Source organism: Lonchura striata, chromosome 6 (genome assembly GCF_046129695.1).
Source record: "Lonchura striata isolate bLonStr1 chromosome 6, bLonStr1.mat, whole genome shotgun sequence".
NCBI classification, from domain to species: domain Eukaryota; kingdom Metazoa; phylum Chordata; class Aves; order Passeriformes; family Estrildidae; genus Lonchura; species Lonchura striata.
This window is the reverse complement of record NC_134608.1, coordinates 28,289,646-28,310,065: the sequence shown is the minus strand read 5'-3', so window position 1 is coordinate 28,310,065 and position 20,420 is coordinate 28,289,646. Positions and strand designations below refer to the sequence as shown.

The window sequence follows — 20,420 nt, the reverse complement described above, 5'->3', positions numbered from 1 at the left end:
GTTCTCACCTCCACCTAGCTCCCAGGCATGCTATAAAATTCTCAATATGGCTGTGTAATATATTTCTGCTGTGATTCCTGGTATTTGTCATGATCAGACACTGAGCTGGGTTAAAAGGCAGTAACCACAATACTTGCATGTATAGTTTCTCTTAGATGTCAAGCCGCATTCTTCACACCCTTTTATCTCCCTTGCTCTGCTATTTTCTTTCAGTGGTGAAAGATTTTCCAATGGCTCTACTTTGCTCTTGGTCTTTACTCTCATAGGGCTTTTTAACATGCAGGTTGAAGCTCTCACTTCCATAACTAGAGCCAACAGAGGAGGTTCCATCCTGAAGTTGCTTTAATGATAAAGCAATATCTTCTCAGCAATTCAGCAGTATTTCAGAAGAGCATCAGAAATTTAAAAAAAAAATGGCCTGTTGAATAGGCTGCACTGGATTTTAGAGCCACTCCTGCTAGATTTCACCTGTCATATATTGGTATTATTGATCTAGTTTTAAGTGGAATTTTAGTATTTTAGAATAAAAGTATTTTCTGAGATAAAAATTATTTTGAAACTAATGCGTGAGACAGAGCACAAGATGAATAGAGAGGATTTTTCTTTCAAAAAAGCCCTATAAAAACAATCTTTATGTGTTTGCACACTCAAATCAAAAAGAAAAAAAATGGAAAAGAAAAATAAAAAGCCTTGGATGCAGTGTAGTTAGCTCTAGAGTCTCTATCACAGTACCAGTTCTGAGCTGTCAGAAGGCTGCTCTATTTTATTCTTTTTTTTCTCTCTCTGTGTGACACATTTTAGCTTTCTACAAAAAGGGAATAAAGGGGAAGCAGCTCTGGCTAGCCTTGGAAAAGCTATTTAGCTTGCATATTGTGGAACTGTCTTCCCTAGCTAGTTAGTGCCATTTTATAACACTGCAGCATATTGGATCAAAGACTAGAACTGCCACCTCCTGTTTACAGTGGGCTGGAGCAGTCACAGAATTGTCAGGGCTACTTTCTGTCTCGGTGTGATTGGAAATAAGACTGAAAACGGTAGGTTGCTACCAACAGGTTAATTTCTTTTTTTATTATTTAATTTTTGGCTTTCACCTGCAATGTCAATGCAAGTAAAGCTAAAATATTTAACCCAGCAAGGCAAGTGTCTTTTTTAATCCTTTCAAACATTCTTGAGTATACCTGGGATAGCAGGCACAAATATGCATGCAATACTATTGCTTCAGAGAGAATTTCAAAAGCAAAACCATAGATCCAGGAAAAAAAAAAAAAAACAACTAAAAATAAAGTGTGTTCTAGATTTTTAGTATATGTTATACTGGGACAAAAGCTGTTAGACTGCATAAACACTATGTCCCAATGCATCAGAAAGATTATATTTGTAGCTCTACCAGTACCAAATTTTTGTGAGAGTCATCAGTGATTTTCATTTTGCAGTGACAATATGGTGTTTAAAAATATCAATTGACTGATTAGAATACTTCCCTTTAAAGGTGAAATTTTATTCCAAGTATCCAGGGGGTGTTATCTGGGGGTTCTGGTAGAATAAGAAGCATTTGGCAGGCAAATTTCTAGTTTATATATCTGATTTACCTTTCCAGCTTTAAGAAACTAATATTGTTGCTTATACTCACAGAAAAGAGACACAGAGCAGAGAGACAACAGACTGCAATTTTAACAGTGGAGTAAAATACAAACTTTTAGATTCCCATCACTGTGTCTGTTAATGCGCGTATCTTAGCAAGAAGATGTGCATAAGCCTCTAAAATTAAAATTAAGAGACAAAAGAAACACAAACAAGAAACATGGGTACTCACCATGTTCTTATAACACCAGCTAAGAGACCTGTGTCTTTCTTCTGTGTCACTTATATCCCTTAAACAATCTCATTCCTTTTCCTGCATGTGCCTTTTGCAAGACCTAGGAATTGCATCATTGCTCCCATTTAGTGTTTCTAGTTGGTTATATTAGGGGTGCACACTGTAATGTGAAAAACAATGGGATAAAGATGAAGCTGATCTGCTGTTTTCTTTCTTACAGTGGGCTTTGACGTATTATGAGATCAGAGAGCAAGATGCATGCTGCATCATGGGACCAAGGATCTTATGAGGATATTTGGTATCTATAATGTACCATCTGTACGTGATTTAAGTCACTCTCAGAGGTGCAACCCTTTTGCTTACTTATTCTGTGAGTTTTTATTGAAAAGCTGACTTGTATGTGCAAGCAGCATTTTGTGGACTCAGTGATGACTTAAGGACTATTGCCTAGAGACTTCTAAGGGGCTTTTGTAGTCTGTACAGATCCCCTTTTTCCATCAAGGTCTTCTACAACCAACTAGAACTGCTTATATTTTTAGTTCCACAAGTTTCTACTTTAATCATGATGGTGTCTGTGTATCCATCACCATCATGCATACTTAGGTCTCACAATGCTGTATGTAAAATAAAGAAGTATGAACTATTCAGTACCTTATTTATATATGAAACTATTCAGTACACTTACTTACTTATATGGGCTGGTATATTGAAAAAAATTTTTGACACACTGATAAGTACATATTTTGTAGAAATTTTACAAAATGGGATCAAAAGTTGTATTTGCATCTCTCTTCCAATTATTTTTTTGTGTTTTTGTGAATGAAAGAACACATATATTTGCAAAGTATTTGGGACTGAAAAGTATAGAATTATTTTCTTAAATATTTTCTGCTTTCTGCATTGAGAGATCCTTAGGTTAAATGCAGAAATATCTTCAGTATTTTTCCTAAACTCCTCTTCAAAAATGAAGAGACACAAGACTTTGTATTTTGGATCTGTTAATTCAAACAAGAAATAATGTAAATGGAAACTAATTAATGAAAAAAAAAAAAAACAAAAACTGGTGCTCAGAACATAAATGGGACTTAGAAATGCAGCTCCTAGAATTTCCAGCCTGGTTCAGTTAGACTATCATAATAAAATAGAGTGACTATAATTACTACCTAGTTATAACTGTAGCTTTTCATTAATTATCTTTTCTCACAGACATGTAGGCTCACACATTTATGCATTATGATTCAGACCATGCTTTTTATTATTCTTTTTTAAACTTTGGTATCCTTGTGTGTATTTGCTCAAAAGAGAAGCTAAGACAAACCATTTACTTTCTCTGTATTTACCTAAATTTATTAAATTTGTGAACTTACTTCACACCTGCACATCAAACCCACTTCAAATAACATTCTAGTACCATTCCTGATACTATTTCTTGCCTTGTATATTGATTTTAAATATCTTCTTCTAGTTCCTCTCTATGTGAAACTGTTTAAAATAAAGAAAGGAAATAACTCTGGTGGTTACAGGAGCCCACCAGAATAGCTTTCTCTGACACAAGTCCCCATTTGGAGAAATTATTTCACATTAATGATTCATCTCTCATGGAATTTTGGAAATATTTCACCATGTAACTGAAAAGAACTACTTTGCAAGGAGAGGACAGGCGATTTGCCATGTAGTGGACAGGCGATTACATTCAGCCATTTCTTTCCTCTTTTCTTCTAGCTGCAATCTCCAAGTCCTGTTTTAGAAATATTACCCCAGAGGAGGGAAAAAAAATCCCTGAAATGTTTGTAAGATAAAAGGCATTGTTTAAAAAAAGAGAAAATATATTAATTTGAATACTGTTACTTAGGCAACGTCAGAGCTTCAGCATAGCTTATCACTTACTCAGAAGGAAAATGGCTCCAGGTACATGTAAATGTAGTTAATGTAATTTCTTTATGGTTTTGGAAAGCAACCAGTTAATCTCAGACCACCTGGTCAGGCTCTCTCTTGTTTTTGCATCTAACTACTTAGTTTCACATCTGGTACAGTTGAGAAAAAATAAGGAAAAAAAGGTCTAGCTGGGTTGCTTTCCCTCTTCATAAATAAGAGTAAAGTCAGGCATTCCTTAACTATTTCACCTGTGATTTGGATTTCATTTTTCTTTTCAGAGAACAGACTTGTTGGGATGATGACTTTAAAATCCCTTGCCTATGTTGATATTTATAAACCACAGAGGGCGGAGGTTAAGCTCTGGCCCTGTTTTCAGTGGCTTCTCTCATCAGCCAAGGTCAGGGGCTGAGCTCCTGAGGGACCTTGGGTTCACAGTTTTATTGCCAATGAGTAATGCCTTGAAACTGCATCCAGTTCTGCACTTCAGAAGTTTATGTGGTGCTGTTTTTAGTATCTTGATTAAAACTTAGTAGTAAACATAAAGTAACTCTCCTGTCACTATATATTTTCAAGTTTTACTATTTTTTCACCACTCCTCTTTATGATCAGAGTAATAAATGTACCTCTGCAGGTTTTTCCCTGACATTTTATGCTTCTGACTTCATTAATAAAATCTGCTATAGAAATGCTAAAACAATCTCAGGCAGTTAAATAAGCAGAATGACCTTATTAAATAGGTGTTTTTCAATATTTTAAAGTAAGACATTTCTTAGATAAAATATGCAATTCACCAGCTTTGTGTTCACATTCTTTTTTTCTTTTTTCTTTTTTAATTCAGTAAAAGAAAATCCAGAATTGCTCACTTCCACCTGCAAATAAATGTGGAAAGAAGCAGCCTGGACAGATTTACCCTTACAGAACATAATTATGATAATAGCTACACATAGATTTATTTAAGATTACCCCTATTCTTGGCATTTTCTTAAAGATTTGTGGAACTCTTAGCCTTTCCCCTTCCTTACTTTTTTTCTCCTGGTAGTGCAGTGGGATGATCAGGTTCAGTGTCTAATGAGGCAGCCATTCTGAACACGTAGAGACAAAGAAGAGGTTTCCCTGGCAACGAGGACCATGCCAGAGCTCTGAGAACAGTTATTTTCCCTGTATTCAGGTTCCTTTTCTGTTTAGGATGCCTATTAGTGTGAGTTCACAGGCAATTCCTGGCAAGCTTTTCAGAGATTACAGCTTCTAAATATACATAACAAAATACAACTAAGGCTATGACTCATGAGTAAACTAAAAAGTGGTAAACTGACATATTTTTTTCAGTTTTATATTTTTTTGTAGAATCTTAAAACAATGATGACTGTTCATTATATATGTCTAAAGCTATTCAATACACTGCCCATATCTCTTTAGAACTTTACTGGTCTCAACAAAATTTGTGGGAGTTCACTGAATTCTGAGCCATATTTCTGCTATCACTAGAAAAAGCGCTGACTGAGGTTTTAGATCTAAAACATACATTAATTTAAGCACATATAGATGTGATGAAATATTTAGAACTGTATGTAATATTTCTTGAATTTAAATTTCAGTTTAAATGTAGAGAAAAATTACAGTAATAAAGTATTGAAATGTTAGATATGTTTTACTATTTAAAAGTAAAATGAATTTACAATGAAATTAAATTCTTTAGTTCAAATCTTTACTTGCATCCAAAATGTATAAGCCTTTTATGATGAAGACTTCTGTAATCAGATTAAGAGATAAGATTTCCACATCCTTACAAGTTCTTGAGAGAACTGGGAAGATTCCTGCACCACCCATTCCAAAGCTTGGTCAGCATCCTGAAATCATTCATGCAGGGATCCAACTCAGCTGAGAGTTTTGATCTGGAAAATGTTTTCAAAGTGAACCTGCTCACACACCTTAAACATATATGAGCAATTTCTACTTTATGTAGATCAGAAGCATTAATCTCATGTCCATGATATCCACTGGATATATGGATACATATTCAGTATATATCAATACAATAGTCCAGGTTGGAGGGGACCTACAAAAATCACCTAGTCCATCTGATAAAAACATCTATTTAATTCTACTTTTATCAAATGAGAATTCAAACCAACCAGCCTTTTTTCCTTCTTTCTCCCTTCCTCCCTCCCCTTCTCTTTCTGTTGTTCCTTCTGTCCTCTTGTCCTAAAGAGCCTTGTGACTACATCACTGCATGAAGGAATGGACAGCAAGTGTATGAATATTGTGAGGCAATAGAAATCTATCTGGACAGTACTGCAACCAGCTGACTTTTACTGCAGTCATCATTTCATCTGTCAGTAGCTGAACTTTTAAATCATTTATCCAGCTCATTAAATATATATATATTTATATATATACATATATATATACATATATATACATATATATACATATATATACATATATATACATATATATATATATACATATATATATGTGTGTATATATATCCTGAGCACTTTAAAGTTCTCCAAGTTAAAATTCAAGCATTAGGATCCCAAGAGGAAAAAACCTCCCTACAGCCTAGAGTAAAGAACATAAAAGTCAGATTTTAATCTCTCTCTCTTCATTAATTACTATTGGTGATCTGTAGGAAGCTACATAGCATCTATGCATACTGAGTGGAGTCCTGCTTATTTAGAGAAAACCCTAGGCAGGTGCTTCCACTGGGATGTTAAACAGATGGCAACTAACTCCTTGTGTCTGTGAGACAGGAAGGTTTTCTGACTATCCTGGAAAAAATAGGAGCCTTAAAAACAAGCTCTGCAAAGTTCCTTGTATCTGGTTCTCATACACTAACCAAATCACTTGTCACAAGTTCAGCTGGGATTGATAGGCCTGGGAAGATATTACTTGGCTCTTCTTTACATCTTGTCTCATATCAATTCCCTTGTAATATGTAAAGTTAAAGTAGTTGCAAAATAGTGAGAAACTGAGGAAGAAAAATAAAAATGAGAAATAGGAGTAAAAATTAATTAAAAAGTGGGATCTTGCTTTGAGCCTGTAAAGAAGATATTTTTTTTTTTTCTCCTGTGAAGATTGCAAAGGAAACTCATTTCAGCTTTGTAAGACCACAACGATTGCTTCAGACACAAAATGAATCAAGCCTCTTGTTGGATTATGTGGGTGGTATTTCCACTCTTCCCTAGTGGGATAATTCACAGCCTGCAGCTGTGGCATGAAAACTTAAATATTTTTTCTCTTTCTGTCTGGATTTAAAAGGAAGGACCTGCATTCATTTGCTGTTTTAAAGAAAAAAGAAAAAAAATTGAAGGCCCATTAAAGATTAGTAGTGTGAAACAGAGCAGTCATAAAACAAAACTGCATAAACAAAGAAGGAATTAATTTGCATCTTTTTAAGCAGCTATAGTCTAGTATTTGAAAGTGAATGAGAAGATATGTACTTGCTCAGGTGTATTAGTAACAAGATAATGGTTGTAAACAACCCCTTTTGTACTATTAAGAATCATGACTCTTTATTTACCTCCTCTTGAAGAATTGTTTTTCTTTTAAACAACAAAATTTTTAGTATTATTATTACCTATTAAAACAAATTTCTTGGATTCTTTGTGTGCAATTCAAACAAATTAGATAATACATAAAATATAAATTTGCTATTCTATATCATTAAAACCACTTTGCAAATTCCCAGCTGAATTTCACTTCCAAGTACATTTTTATTAGTCTATAAATATCTTCTCCAAGGGAAAAAATAAAAAAAAAAAACCAAAACAAACAAAATCCAGAGCAACAAAAAACAACCCCAAAAAAGTAAAACTTGAATTCAGTGTTTCTCTCCTCGCTAATACAACATAAAGTTGATCTTCCATGACACATTTCTTAAAAGCTGCTTTAAAGTTTTTCCATACCCTGTAAATTATTTTCTTTCCTTAATAGCTTGTTGTACTGTTTGCCAGTACAGCGACTAGGAAATCACTATTAACACTTAAGCTAATTAAGGTTTTCAGAAAACATTGGTTACGTTGTTCTCATTAGCAGACTTAAAAAAAAATATTATTCAGATATATGAAAAAGAAGATTGCTTTTAAATCTCAAGAAATGAATATAAGTGTTCATATTCTGGTACATTAACAGTTTGTTCCAGTACATTGATATTTTATGTGGAAATCTTACTCTGCAATTAATATGCCTGATGCAAATTGAAAAACCCATAATCCATCCTTTTCTGTTGTAATGTAAGAGCATACTATTATTGAGAAGCTACAGGGTATCAGAACCATTTTTTAAAGTCGAATGCCCATTACCTTAAATATGCATATAAAATAGTTTGCTTTCAGAGTAGGTAATATATAACTGACTTTATCATGATACACATGAAAATATAACAAAAAACAATAATAAAAATAATAATAACTAGTCCAGAGTGTTTCACCTCCACAAAGACAATTGCATCTTATAGCATTAGTAAATAAAAATAGCTTAAGATTAGACACAAAAACTTAATGAAATATCTGGCTGTTCTAGACAATGAGATATCTGCAATATCTGCATGATCACCTAATGTATTACGTTTGAAAAAAATGTGATTATTATTACCTTTTTGGAAATTTCCTAAATCTACTGAAAAGCAAAAGTTATATTTTTGAACATATAATGTAAGTTAATAATTGTGTAAATGTAAATAAAATATGTCAATGCCGCTTACTATCCCCTAGAGACATTTTCAGTTGAGGTGATTCCTAATGATTAATTGATACTGAGATACCCTTTCCTGATCAGCTGTGGATCATATATTATGAAGGAGCAGGGTTCTGGTGGGTTGACCCTGGCTGGATGACAGGTGCCCAAAAAGCCATTCTCTCAATGACCTCCTCTGCTGGACACAGGGAGAGGAAATATTAGGAATGGTTCACGGGATAAGAACAGAAAGGATCACTCACAAATTACTGTCACAGATAAAACAGTTTCAGTGTGGGGAAATTTAGTTTGATTTAGTGTAAATGAGATCAGAGAAAGACAATGAGAAATAAAAATACATATTAAAGAACATCTCTTCCCCACCCCTCCCTTCTTTCCAGGCTCAACTTAATTTCTAAATTCTCCATCTCCTTCTCAAAAGTAATGCAGGCAGATGGAGAATGTTGTTGTCAGTTCAACACACATTGTCTCTGTCATTCCTTTCTCCTCAGAAGGACTCCTTCACAAACTTCTCCACAGGAGTCCTTCCCACAGGCTGCAATTCTTCACAAGCTGCTCCAGCATGGGTCCCTTCCACAGGATGCAGTCTTTAAGTAGCAGTTCCAGTAGTGGGTTTCACACAGTGTCACAAAGCTTGTCATCAAACATATTCCAGCTTGGTCTCCTCTCTCCATGGGGCCACAAGGTCCTTCAAGGAACCTGATCCAGCTTGGGCTTCCCACAGTTACAGCTTACTTTGGGCAGATCCACCCAGTCTGATGTGGGCTTCTCCACAGGCTGCGGGTGAATCTCTGCTTCCCCATGAGCCTCCATGGAGTGCAGAGGCACATTCTGCCTCACAATGGGCTGTACCATGGGTTGCAGAGGAATCTCTGGTGCCTGGAGCACATCCTCCTCCTCCTCCTTCACTCACTTTGGTGTCAGCAGAGTTGTTTCTCTCACATATTCTCACTCATCTCTCTGGCTGAAGTTGTCCATACACAGTTCACCACCTAGTTCACCACCCATTCTTAATGGTTACATCTAAAGTTGCCAACTCTGCCTTGGCCAGCCATCGGTCTGCCTTGGAGATCACTGGCATTGGCTCTGTTTCTTATAGAAGCCATTCCTGTAGCTCCCTGCTACCAACACCTTGACATGCAAACACTATTCCATACCTTACCATTGTCAATCACATATTTAAAATTTATCATAAAAATCCACATTCCTTACACAATGTTCACAAACTTCAATCACGTCATTCATGTCTACAAAAAAAATTCCCCACACCAAAATCAAAATAACATCACAACACCAAATAAGTTGCTGATCTAGCAATTTTCTCATTAACAATGATGACAAGGTCTCCTTGCAACGCGCAGCACGGCAACTTCCTGCAGATTTATACTGACTGTTGGATACTCCACTGCTAGTACTCTTACTTTAGGTGAAGGGAAATTAAGAACTCATGTATCAAATACCCTGAAAACTCTTTTAAAGCCAGAAAAAAGGTTTAATACAATGAAATAAACAATGTGCAGCAATACATTTATTCCATGTAGAGACGCCACCTTTATGTCTGCTGTAGAACTCAAGAGATTTTGCTATCTGATTCAAGCAGCAAAAGTAGTTGGGATACTGCACAAGATTGTGAAATAAAAGTCTTTCAAAGGATTGTTCTCTGAACAGAATACCTTTCTGTACACACAGGCATCTTTCTGGAAACAGAATATCTGTGAGACCATATTCAGAATTAATTCTATCCTTCTTCAGGAGATAGGTTTAATTGTCTTTCATTCTACAGAAATGTGGAATGCCAGACTTAAAAAGTACTACAGTCATTCGTATATTACAGACCTATCTTGAGCTGGTCTGTATACAGAATATTCAAACCACTGCTCCAGCACTTACCTGGCAACAAATAGTTCATACTTTCTTTCTTTATTTCTTCATACTCTGAAAACAAGGTTTCTTGCAAGCATATGTAGTAATAACACAATCTTGCAGGAGCAATTAAAAGTAATGAATCAGTGTTCTAGTTTGGGCTGGGGTGGAGTTTACTTTCTTCACAGTAGCTAGTGTGGGGCTGTGTTTTGGATTTGTGAAGAGCATGAAATTGATTTAGTTATTGCTGAGCATGCTTTACACAGAGATAAGCCCTTTTCTGCTTTTTGTACAGCCACGCTGGCAGGGAAGTTGGAGGTACATGGGAGGTTGGAGGTACATGGGAGTTTGGAGAAGCAGCCTGTCACAGGACAGGTGGCCTCAACTGACCAAAGGAATATTCCAGACCATGGAATGTCATGCGCAGTATATAAAGTGGTGGGAAGGAGAAAGAGGGGGATGTCTGGAGTGACAGTGTTTGTCTTCCCAAGTCACCATTACAAATGATGGGGCCCTGTTCTCCCAGAGATGGCTGAACAGCTGCCTGCCAATGGGAATGGGAATGGGTTTTTGTATGCAGCTTTTGCTATTAAATTGTCTTTGATTCAATCCAACTTTTTTAGTTTTCCAGCTTTTACCCCTCCAAATCCCTCCCTGATCTTGCTACTGGGGTAGTGAGAGGCTGCTTGGGGCTTTCTTACTGTTTGGGCTTAAACCATGACCTTGAGGTGGTAATGAACGGGAAGTGAAGTCTAAGTCTTTGAAGTATGCTTGGTTGCAGTAACCAAGCAGGAGACTAAAATTCTGTCTAAGTTGTCAAATAACATATCTTTTTAAGAAAGCACTTTTAAATTCACAATAATGACTTTTACAGATAGTTTCTTATTCTCTGGAAGTTGTCATCACATCTGGATGTATGTGTGAATGGAGACGTATGTATGGAGATGGTTCATTCCAACCCATTCCTGCATTTCAAATTATGTAGACATGTAAGAACATTATTTTTATAGCTAATGCCAGTCTAATCCAAATTTTCCCTTTCCTATGATTGCAACTTACTCCTGCAGCCCATCTAGAACTGCTTATCTGTGATTTCTCCTGGTGTACAAGTAAATTGGAAAAGATTTTCATCCTGAGCATACAATAGACATGTTCAACTCCAACATCCTCATGAGTCAGCAATGTCATTAGCCACAACTTTACCCTTGACTTTAGGAAAATGTGTATCAAAATGGGAAGGCAATTTATGTTTTAAATTCTTTATTCCCAACCTCTGAATGACTACTGAATAGAACATTCATGTAGGGTGCAGCATAGAGTACTACCATGGCTTACCATTCAACAGCAAAACCCTGAGAGACACCATGACACCCATCCTGGACAGAGCAGGTGGAGAAAGGAGGGGATCTGCACACTGTAAGACAGACAGACACATCCTTATGGCCGAACATCCACTCTGGTGGCAACAGGCTGATTGCCACCAGAGTTCTCAGAGGCTGCGACCTGTGGCAGAATTACATTAATTAGTTAATAAAATCCCAAAATATGAGCCTTAAAATTAGCAGTACTCAAAGCAAAAATGTGAACAAAATTTATTAAAGTTATAGGTAGTTTAAAATGAGATTTTATGTAGGAAGTGGTTTTCTTTGCATTCTACTTGCAATTATACATATATAGACTATTTTTTCTATCAGCTTTTCTTCTCCACTCTTCTTCCCTTAACTGGCTACTGTTTTTTTTCGCTCTCCTTTTTTCTTTTTCTTAAAAAGTCCTTCACTCTATCACAGTACTTGTTCCACTTTGTTCCTCTTCCACCATCACACTTCAAAGACTTCCAGGAATCAGACAAAGTTCTTTCAACAAGGTAACACTTTCCCTCACAGAAAGGAAAAATTCTTCTCTGTATAAGGCAGGTGCAGTAGGAGCAGTCTAGGTAGCCTTACCAGCCCTTTATTTTTTTTTTTTTTTTTTATTTAACATATCCTATACCCATCACAGTTAGAAAAGTATGAGACAAATGCAGTGAGCTACAGTTGTTAAGGGAGACCACATGATTTATTTATTCTCCTCACATCACAGAGGGACTCTCAGTCTCAGACTGGAATAGAATCCAGGTCTACCTATCTTTTAGAAGTTTTTATATCATTGTTCCCAAATTAAATACTCTGCTTTAAGATAAAGAGAATGACTTGCTCTAGAAAATAATTTTTCAGATTATTTTAATAATTCAATATTTTTAAAAGCCCATATAACTTCAGATTGCTTTTGCAGAGAGGAATTTGAGATTTTTATTTAACTGTATAGACAAAGCCATCTTAGACACTCTGCTGCATTTATTTGATTTTTTTCAATTCTTGAATTTGAGAACTTAGTCACACTGGGGGTTTTTATTGTGTGTTCATAGATTCTGATACCCACAAATATTAAAAGCACATGATGACAGATATTTTATTTCAATTGTACAGTAACTATTTGTAAAGACATTGTGATGCAAAAATGATAATGAAGGCCGTCTCAGAGCCAAGCCATGGAAAACACTGATGTTTTCTGGTTTATGTTATGGCTTTAAAAACTTACCGAACTATTGAAATATATAGTTTGACATTGTCAGTTCCTGAGGACATTTGACTTACCTAATGGGCTGAATATATTTTATTAGTAAAAAGACAATATCATTAATAAACAGTTTTATTTTGCTTGCTTGATTGGATTTTTTTTTATTTTAGTACATGCTGTATTTTTTTACAAACTTAGATAAAGCTAGTAAATTACATGATAGCTCTGAACAAATACACCTTGAAAAGTCAAACAAACCAGTTTTGACACTCTCCATAGGAAATTGCAATTGCAGCATACAGTAAGAAGACTTTACAGATAGTGTGTGTTACAATAAATAAATGCTTAAGATTGGCTTTGGGTGGCAAGGTTTTTTTGGTTTGGTTTTTTTTGGGAGTGTGGGGTGGGGTTACAGTGATGAGGAGGACTCCATGTCAGAGCAGGTCAGGTGGATGCCCAAGGGAGGCTGTGACCCAGTGAGAATCAGGGTCCTGGCAGGACCTGTGGTCCCATGGAGAGAGGATCCCACACTGGAGAAGGAGAAGAGTCTGAGTAGTTCTTACATTGAAGAGGAAGGAGGCATAGAGAAAAAGTTTGATGAACTGATCAAATTCCCTATTGCCCATCTTTGCTGTGCCACTGGCAGGGAGGACATAGAGAAAACTGGGAGTGAAGTTGAGCCTGGGGAGAAGAGAAGGGTGAGGGCAAGAGTTTTTAAGATTGTATTTTATTTCTTGTTGTTCTCCTCTGATTTGATTGGCAGTAATTGAAACTAATTTTCTCAAGTTGAGTCTATTTTGCCTGTAACTATAATTGTGCAAGTGATCTCTTCCTGTCCTTACTTCTACCTGCAAGCTTTTGGTTTTATATTCTCTACCCTGTAAAGCTGAGGAGTGCAGCTTTGTTGGATAGCAGGTGTCCAGCGAGGATCAACTCACTACAAAGTTACAGCTGTCATTATTATGGTATTTTAAGGACTGGTAGGATAATTGTGATTAAAAAAAAAAAAAATTATTCCAAAAGAAGTATAAATACAACTCATCTGAAGCATTAACTATTACAGACATTTTTACAGACTTCCATTAGGCATATGTTAGTTTCTCCAGTCTTTCTGGCAACACACATTTTCTCTTCCCTTTAAATTAATTTTATAGCAGATTACAATTCCTAAAGCCTCCCCGGGGACTTGAGCTGACTTAGAAAGGAGAACTGCTAAAACACTATATGAAAGGTGAATATTTTCATGACTGATGTAAACATCTTAGAGACCTTTCCAAATTATTTCAGTTAGTGTAACATGTTCTTTATCTTGAAGAATATTTTGAACCCCACTTCGACCCAAGCACTCTTTAAAGGTCTGCAAAATCAACTGCTGAGCCAGACTGACTTTTGACAACTAGCTTCATTTTTAAAGTTTATATTTTCGAAAAATGGATTACCTCTGTTGGCCAAAGTCTTCTTATGTTTTCTATCTGATCTAATTAACCTAACACTGCAATGTTTTCCCAGTAATCTATAATGTTTTTATTCTGCTTCTTTTGGATTTTTTTGTGAGTTTTTTTGGCCAGGGTTTTTAAAGACTTTCTGTTGTTTTCTTTATATGTAAGTCTCTCCTAATCCTCCTCACATTGGTCAGTCTCCCATAGGTGATAAAAATGATTACAACTGTGAAAGTTTCACTAGACCAGAATAAGCAAGTCCTCTGATCAAACAAAGCTGAGGGGACAAAATTGCTCAGGCATTTTCTAGAATCTGGGATTCTAGTAAGGCCTGGCCAACTCTGAGGTACAGATTCAATGTACTGGAAGGCTTTACAAAGGATAAGGTTATTTTTCTCAGCTATTTTTTCATGCTACCATCCCCCTGACAACAAGGAGCCTCTCTTTTATGTGGATTAAGTCTGCGCCAGCTGCTGTTTTTTCTCAAATTCCCATTCAGTAAACACTGCCTTATTAACAAGACCATATTACTCACAATCATTAAAAAGGAAAGTAAAAAATATTGTTATGTAATTAATTATGATTGTATATTGATGCTATTAAATCTTTATTTACCCAGATTTTATAGAGTTCTGTATGTTTGCTTGCTAACAGCATGGTGATTTCGATGAATGGGGAAAGATAAAGCCACAAACATATACAGCCTCTTATTTCTGTCTTTGACCTATTTACATTAAGCACAGAGTAAATACACTTTATAATTCACAGAAGGCTAAGCCAAAGTCATCAATATGGGAGAACAAACCCATGTTTTGAAGTCTAGCTCTCCCTGATACTCTAAGGTGGATATGCACAAGATCATTATGTATTCTTCACCACAGGTCAGTTGCTTAGCTACCGGAGAAGTAGAGAACTACTAATTGAAAGTATTCAGTATTGCTGGCAGCATCTCTTGCAGGACACTGGTCTTAAAAACACTCAGATATAAATGTTGCAAGGGGAAGAATGAAAGAAAAATCCACACAATGTAATCTTGCTGAAAATGGCAAATGTCTTTCTTCTGTGTTCTAGTATATGAATTATTATCAGTGAAATGACATTGATTCTGATGACAATCAAATTTTGTGATTAATTTTGTTGTAGAGATTAGTTATTCCCAAAAATTTTACATGTTGTGTTTATATTTTAGATGCAATTGTTGCAAATACTGGAATAATTTCTTATTTATATAGCTCCCTCAGATTTCCAAGTGATTCATTACATTCAGGGGCCTCTAGTTAATAGTAGAGTCATTAAAATAAAAAAAAAAATACAATCAAAAACTGGAAAGAATATTATCTTCTCATGAGATCCCTAATTGCTTAAACTCCTGCATTTAGCTTCCATGAAACTTGAAACCTTGTAGTGCAACAAGCACTCCATTTTAGCTCAGAGAAGAATTTGACAATACATTATTAACTTTTCACAGTATTCTCCAGTGTAGGTGTTCTAGTTTTTATTTTATTGTTTTTCTTTTGCATTCAGTGTTTTATAACTTCATTTTCTGCCGCTGTCAATATCTGGAATAAAAAAGTTAAGGCCATCCTGTCGGAATAAATGAGAGGCTCTCTTTAATCTATGTCCTCATATCAGACTTTTCAAATGAGACATTTTCAACCCTTACCTTTTAGCTGTCAGATTGGAAAAAATAAATTTGGACTAGAATTACGTTCTACTGCAGTTTTGCATATAAAGTATTAGGAAAAGCATTTCTTGAAACAAAATCTCAGCAGTTTTATTGAGAAAGTTCAGTTAAATTTCTTCCATAGAGAAATGTCTCACAGGTAACTACACATGAATTCAATAAATCTATATTTCCACAGATAGATATTCTTTATAGTTAGGGTTGCTTATAATGATGACTTTGTATACCATTTTGTAGATTCGACAGCCCTGTCTGCGAATGAAAGATACAAGTTTGTTGTATTTATCTAATTTCCAAACATTTTAAAACTAAAGACAAATCTTCAGGATTTCTGGGCCCACTTAAAATACATTGTTCCAGGATTATCTGTTCAGATAACAAGATTTCATATTCTCTTACTTGGGAAGAGAATCTAGAACTTGAGAAAATACATTTCATTGACGGACTGCCGTGTTAATTTATTAATGGATCAAGTGTGCTATTGCAAGGCTCCCGTAATATAACTTGCAACACACTAAATTCTTATTTTAAATTTAATTATGCATCTGAAAAAGAATCTCACCCTATTATTTGCTTAAATTGTATGGCTGTTCACTAATGAGTAGGGCTAGAACTGTCCCTTGGATGCCTCTATAAAATAAACCAAATCACCAGGGAAAGTAACAAGTGCACCTTGTTGCAGACAACTTCAGCTCACACAATCGTACATTCTAAGACATCCAGTTGAATATTCATATATTTATGATTGCAACACCTTGCAGTCAAGAAAAGGTCCATAAGGTAGTGACATAATCCTTCTCAGTAGTACATGATCCTCAGGGAGCACAGCAAACCACCCAAAGTGCAGAGTTATGTTTAACATACAAGACTACCTTAAATTACAATCCACTAATTCAACAAAAATTTCAATTTCCTCAGCCAAATGAATTCTTCTCCTCTTGTAAAGCAGTTATAGTTCTAAAAACACTAAAACATCGTTCATTAGTCTCAGCTAATATCTGACATCCCAAATCATAGGGAATACTGACAATGTCACAGCTTCCTTGCCATGCCATGGGTCTTTCCTGAGATGATTCTACTGTATTTAAGGTGTGCACTTCTCCTGGTTTTCCTTTCTTTAACTTCCTCTTTCAAAACTCAATTTTATGTTACATGGAGTAAGTAGATTTAACATCATAAGTTAACATAATTTTAAGAGAGCAGTTGCTTAGTGCTTACTTGTCACCTGCACTTAAACCATAATGCTGACTAGTGCTTTTCCTCCCTTCTTATCTTTTTTGAATTCCCTGAAGTCCATATAGACTATTTAAGGCTCAATGCATCTTTGGTCCCTTCTTAGGTATTCCCATGAGATGTAAATAATAAAGCTGCCAACATAGAGGACTAAAGTTTTTCAGTAAAACCTATTTTAAGTTTGGGAAATAAGTAAGTGGTGATTAAAGGAAAAAAATACTTTTCATCCAACCAGATATTAGGCAGAACTTAAACAAGAACTAATAAAGTTGCACTTTTGAAATCACAAGTTACAGATAATTTACAAATAGTAACTGGAAAAGGTTCAGCTAATGAGGTCTCTGGACCATTAATAATTGTTTCAATAATTGAGGATCTCAATAGACTGGCAAGAAACTGTCACAGTCTATCTGGTTAAATAAGGTAAAACCAATAGCCCAAATAACTATATATTTTTGTTTGACCATTTTCACATAAATACTGATGGAAATTCAATAGAGATATTTTTTAAAAGCTAAATTAATTAAAGATTTTTAAATCTTTGCATGATTGGAACATGAATAATCATAGAGGACATGGGGCAAGGGACGTTATATAATATGACCCTAGACCATTGTGTCTTCTCCATTTCCCAATTCAACTCATACATCAATAAATTGGAAGGAAAAAACAACCAAACAAACTAATGCCCCACAGCTGATAGAACTCGGTAAGGTTCCAGGTGGATGAAAAAATTTTGACTCAGGTCAAAAATAGTGTCCAAAGGCTGGTTGTAGAATTAAGACATTTGAATAAGAAATAAAGCATAAATTTGAAATATCAGTATGTTATATTTTAAAATCAAGCATGAGATCAGACTACTTGATCAGGACTTGATTTACAGACTAAAAACTATCTCTGTCCATTTGATTCTGACAAATCAATCTGCAACAAGGACTAGCAACAAACTCTTACAACTAAGAGCGTCAACAGCATCCTGGAATGTATTAGGAAGAGCACCACCTGCAAGCAGATTTACGTAGTTGATCCTTCCCTTCTACTCAGCACTGGTGAGATATCTGCAGTGTTGTTCCCTGTGCAAGAGGCATGAAAGCATTGGACAGAGCACAGTGAAGGACCACTAACATGATTCAAGGATTGCATCATCTGTTAAACTAGGAAAGACTGAGAGTTGGGAGTTTTTGCCAGGAGAAGAAAGGGTTCAGCAGGATCTTGTCAATGTGTATCAATTAATGGCAGAAAATAAAGATGTAGAAGCATGACTCTTCTCAGTAACACCTAACAAAAAGACAGAAGGCAGCACACACAAATTAAAAAGCAGGAAAATCCTGTTTAACACAAGCAAAGATATAATTCCTGTAGAATCACTAAGAAGTTTGGGTTGGAAGGGATCTCTTAAAGATCATCTAGTCAAACTCTCTGCCATAGGCTGGGACATCTTTTACTTAGGTTATTCTTTTGACCAGATTGCTCAAGGCTGTAAGGTGAACACTGTAATGGGTTGCCCGGAGAGGCTGTAGAGTCTCAATTCTTGGAGAAAGAAAAGAGTCAACTCAATGCATGACTGATCAATCTGCTTTAGATCATCTTGTTTTGAACAGTGGGATGTGCAAGATGACCTCTGGAGTCCATTCCAGCCTTAATGATTCTGTGATTCTATGATGAAAAAACAAGAGGCAACCATTACATTACTGATGTATATGATGTTTGAAATGGAGCTTCCCACAAAGCTTTAATATTAGATACTGAAATATTTCAGGTATTATAATTTATATACAAATTGTTGAACTAAGGTATGGATATTTGCATTATGAACCATCTCTTTCTTTCTCCTACTCCTCAGTACACACAGAGGCATACAAATATACTTTACTTTCTTTATCAACCAAACTTGTCCTACAATCACTGAAAAATTTGAGACACTCTTAAAGTCACTGCAAGTTTTAGTAATATTTCTTGTTTTCAGTTCTCATGAACCCCTCTTTCTAAGAAATAGCCATAATTGTGAGATATCTAAATTCTATGCGCTAATAATAGACTTCAAGATTTCCGTTTCAGACATGTATGAGAGGTGGGAAGCATTAACTGAAATAAAAATTGTGAAGTTTTCCAACCAAAAAATATGCTATCATTGTAAAATAAATGGTTTCCAGTATTTTTCCTTTTTCAGAGGGATTTTCTGGATTTCTGTGTCTTCCTTTACTAATTTTCAGACCTCTTTAAGGATAACAGCATTCTCACTGGGTCTATTATCAAATAGTTCCTTCATATCATTTCTATATTGGGAAATTAAACCAAAAGCAAACACTTTTACACAACTGTTCTTTCCTGTAAGAGTTTTTTTCTATTAAATGTATGCGAAGGAAAAAATCCTTGAATAACAGAAAAGTAGTGTCCAGAATAAATAAAAGCTGACCAAGATTTACTATATTACATGCTTCTTAACCCTGCATCTAATTTCCTCTTCAGTTATATATCAATGACTTTGGCATACAGAATTATACAGTATTGTCCTATTAAACTGGTGGCTTATATAAAGGAATGGTTTCCTACTCATTTTCTGACTCTAAGCTAGTCTTTGCAAATGTCATTCGTGGATAATTACCTCCTATACAAAAAAAAAAAAAAAAATCAATATTTGTTTATACCCAAGTTTATGCATCCTTTTTATGGCATGAACAGAAACTGGGTGCTTAGGCTGAGCTTGTAATAATAAGTCAAGCATACTGCTTTCTGAAATTTATTGTTATTATGCTGCTTTTAACTTGCTGATGTGGTTACTAAATGTGCAAACTGAACTGGTCTATACAGTCCAACTGATAAGTGTTAGAGTTAGGTTGGCTACAGTAATTATTGTTCTGGAAATGATAGAAAGCACTTCCCACCTTTCCCTCATGCCTGTTTTTCATACAAGGAGGAAGAAAAAAGTTGGAACAGCCTAATTTGAGAACAGTAAGACAATTTTAACAAATTGCTAAAACCTATAAATCTTCTGTTAGTCTGTCATCTCTCCTGCCGCATTCCTTTAGAATCCTGGAAAAATGGAAAAGAGAGAAGAGGAAGCATCCTTAAACTTTTCTTGGCATTTCATTCTTACAGTGAAACCAAAATCAACTCTCACAATTTCTACTGCAAATATATCTATTGATAATGCAGCCAATAAGACATGCACAAGCAATTTAGTCACTAGAATGAACAAAAAATTTAAACTTTTATTTAAGTATATGAATTCTCATATTACTTATTCCAGCCACAC

The 20,420-nt window shown here is 35.4% G+C and overlaps 1 long non-coding RNA gene across 2 annotated transcripts in view; it reads left to right on the top strand.

The window, feature by feature from the left end:
* Positions 1-957: 957 nt before the first annotated feature.
* Positions 958-20,420, top strand: part of LOC110475290 (uncharacterized) — a 31,163-nt gene continuing 11,700 nt past the window's right edge. Inside the window, exons 1-2 of one of the 2 annotated variants that reach the window (XR_013340163.1) lie at positions 958-1,034; positions 2,037-2,134. This is a non-coding gene — a long non-coding RNA (uncharacterized LOC110475290). Of the gene's footprint in view, positions 1,035-2,036; positions 2,161-20,420 lie in introns of both variants that reach the window. The other variant, XR_004148419.2, reaches the window with a different exon arrangement.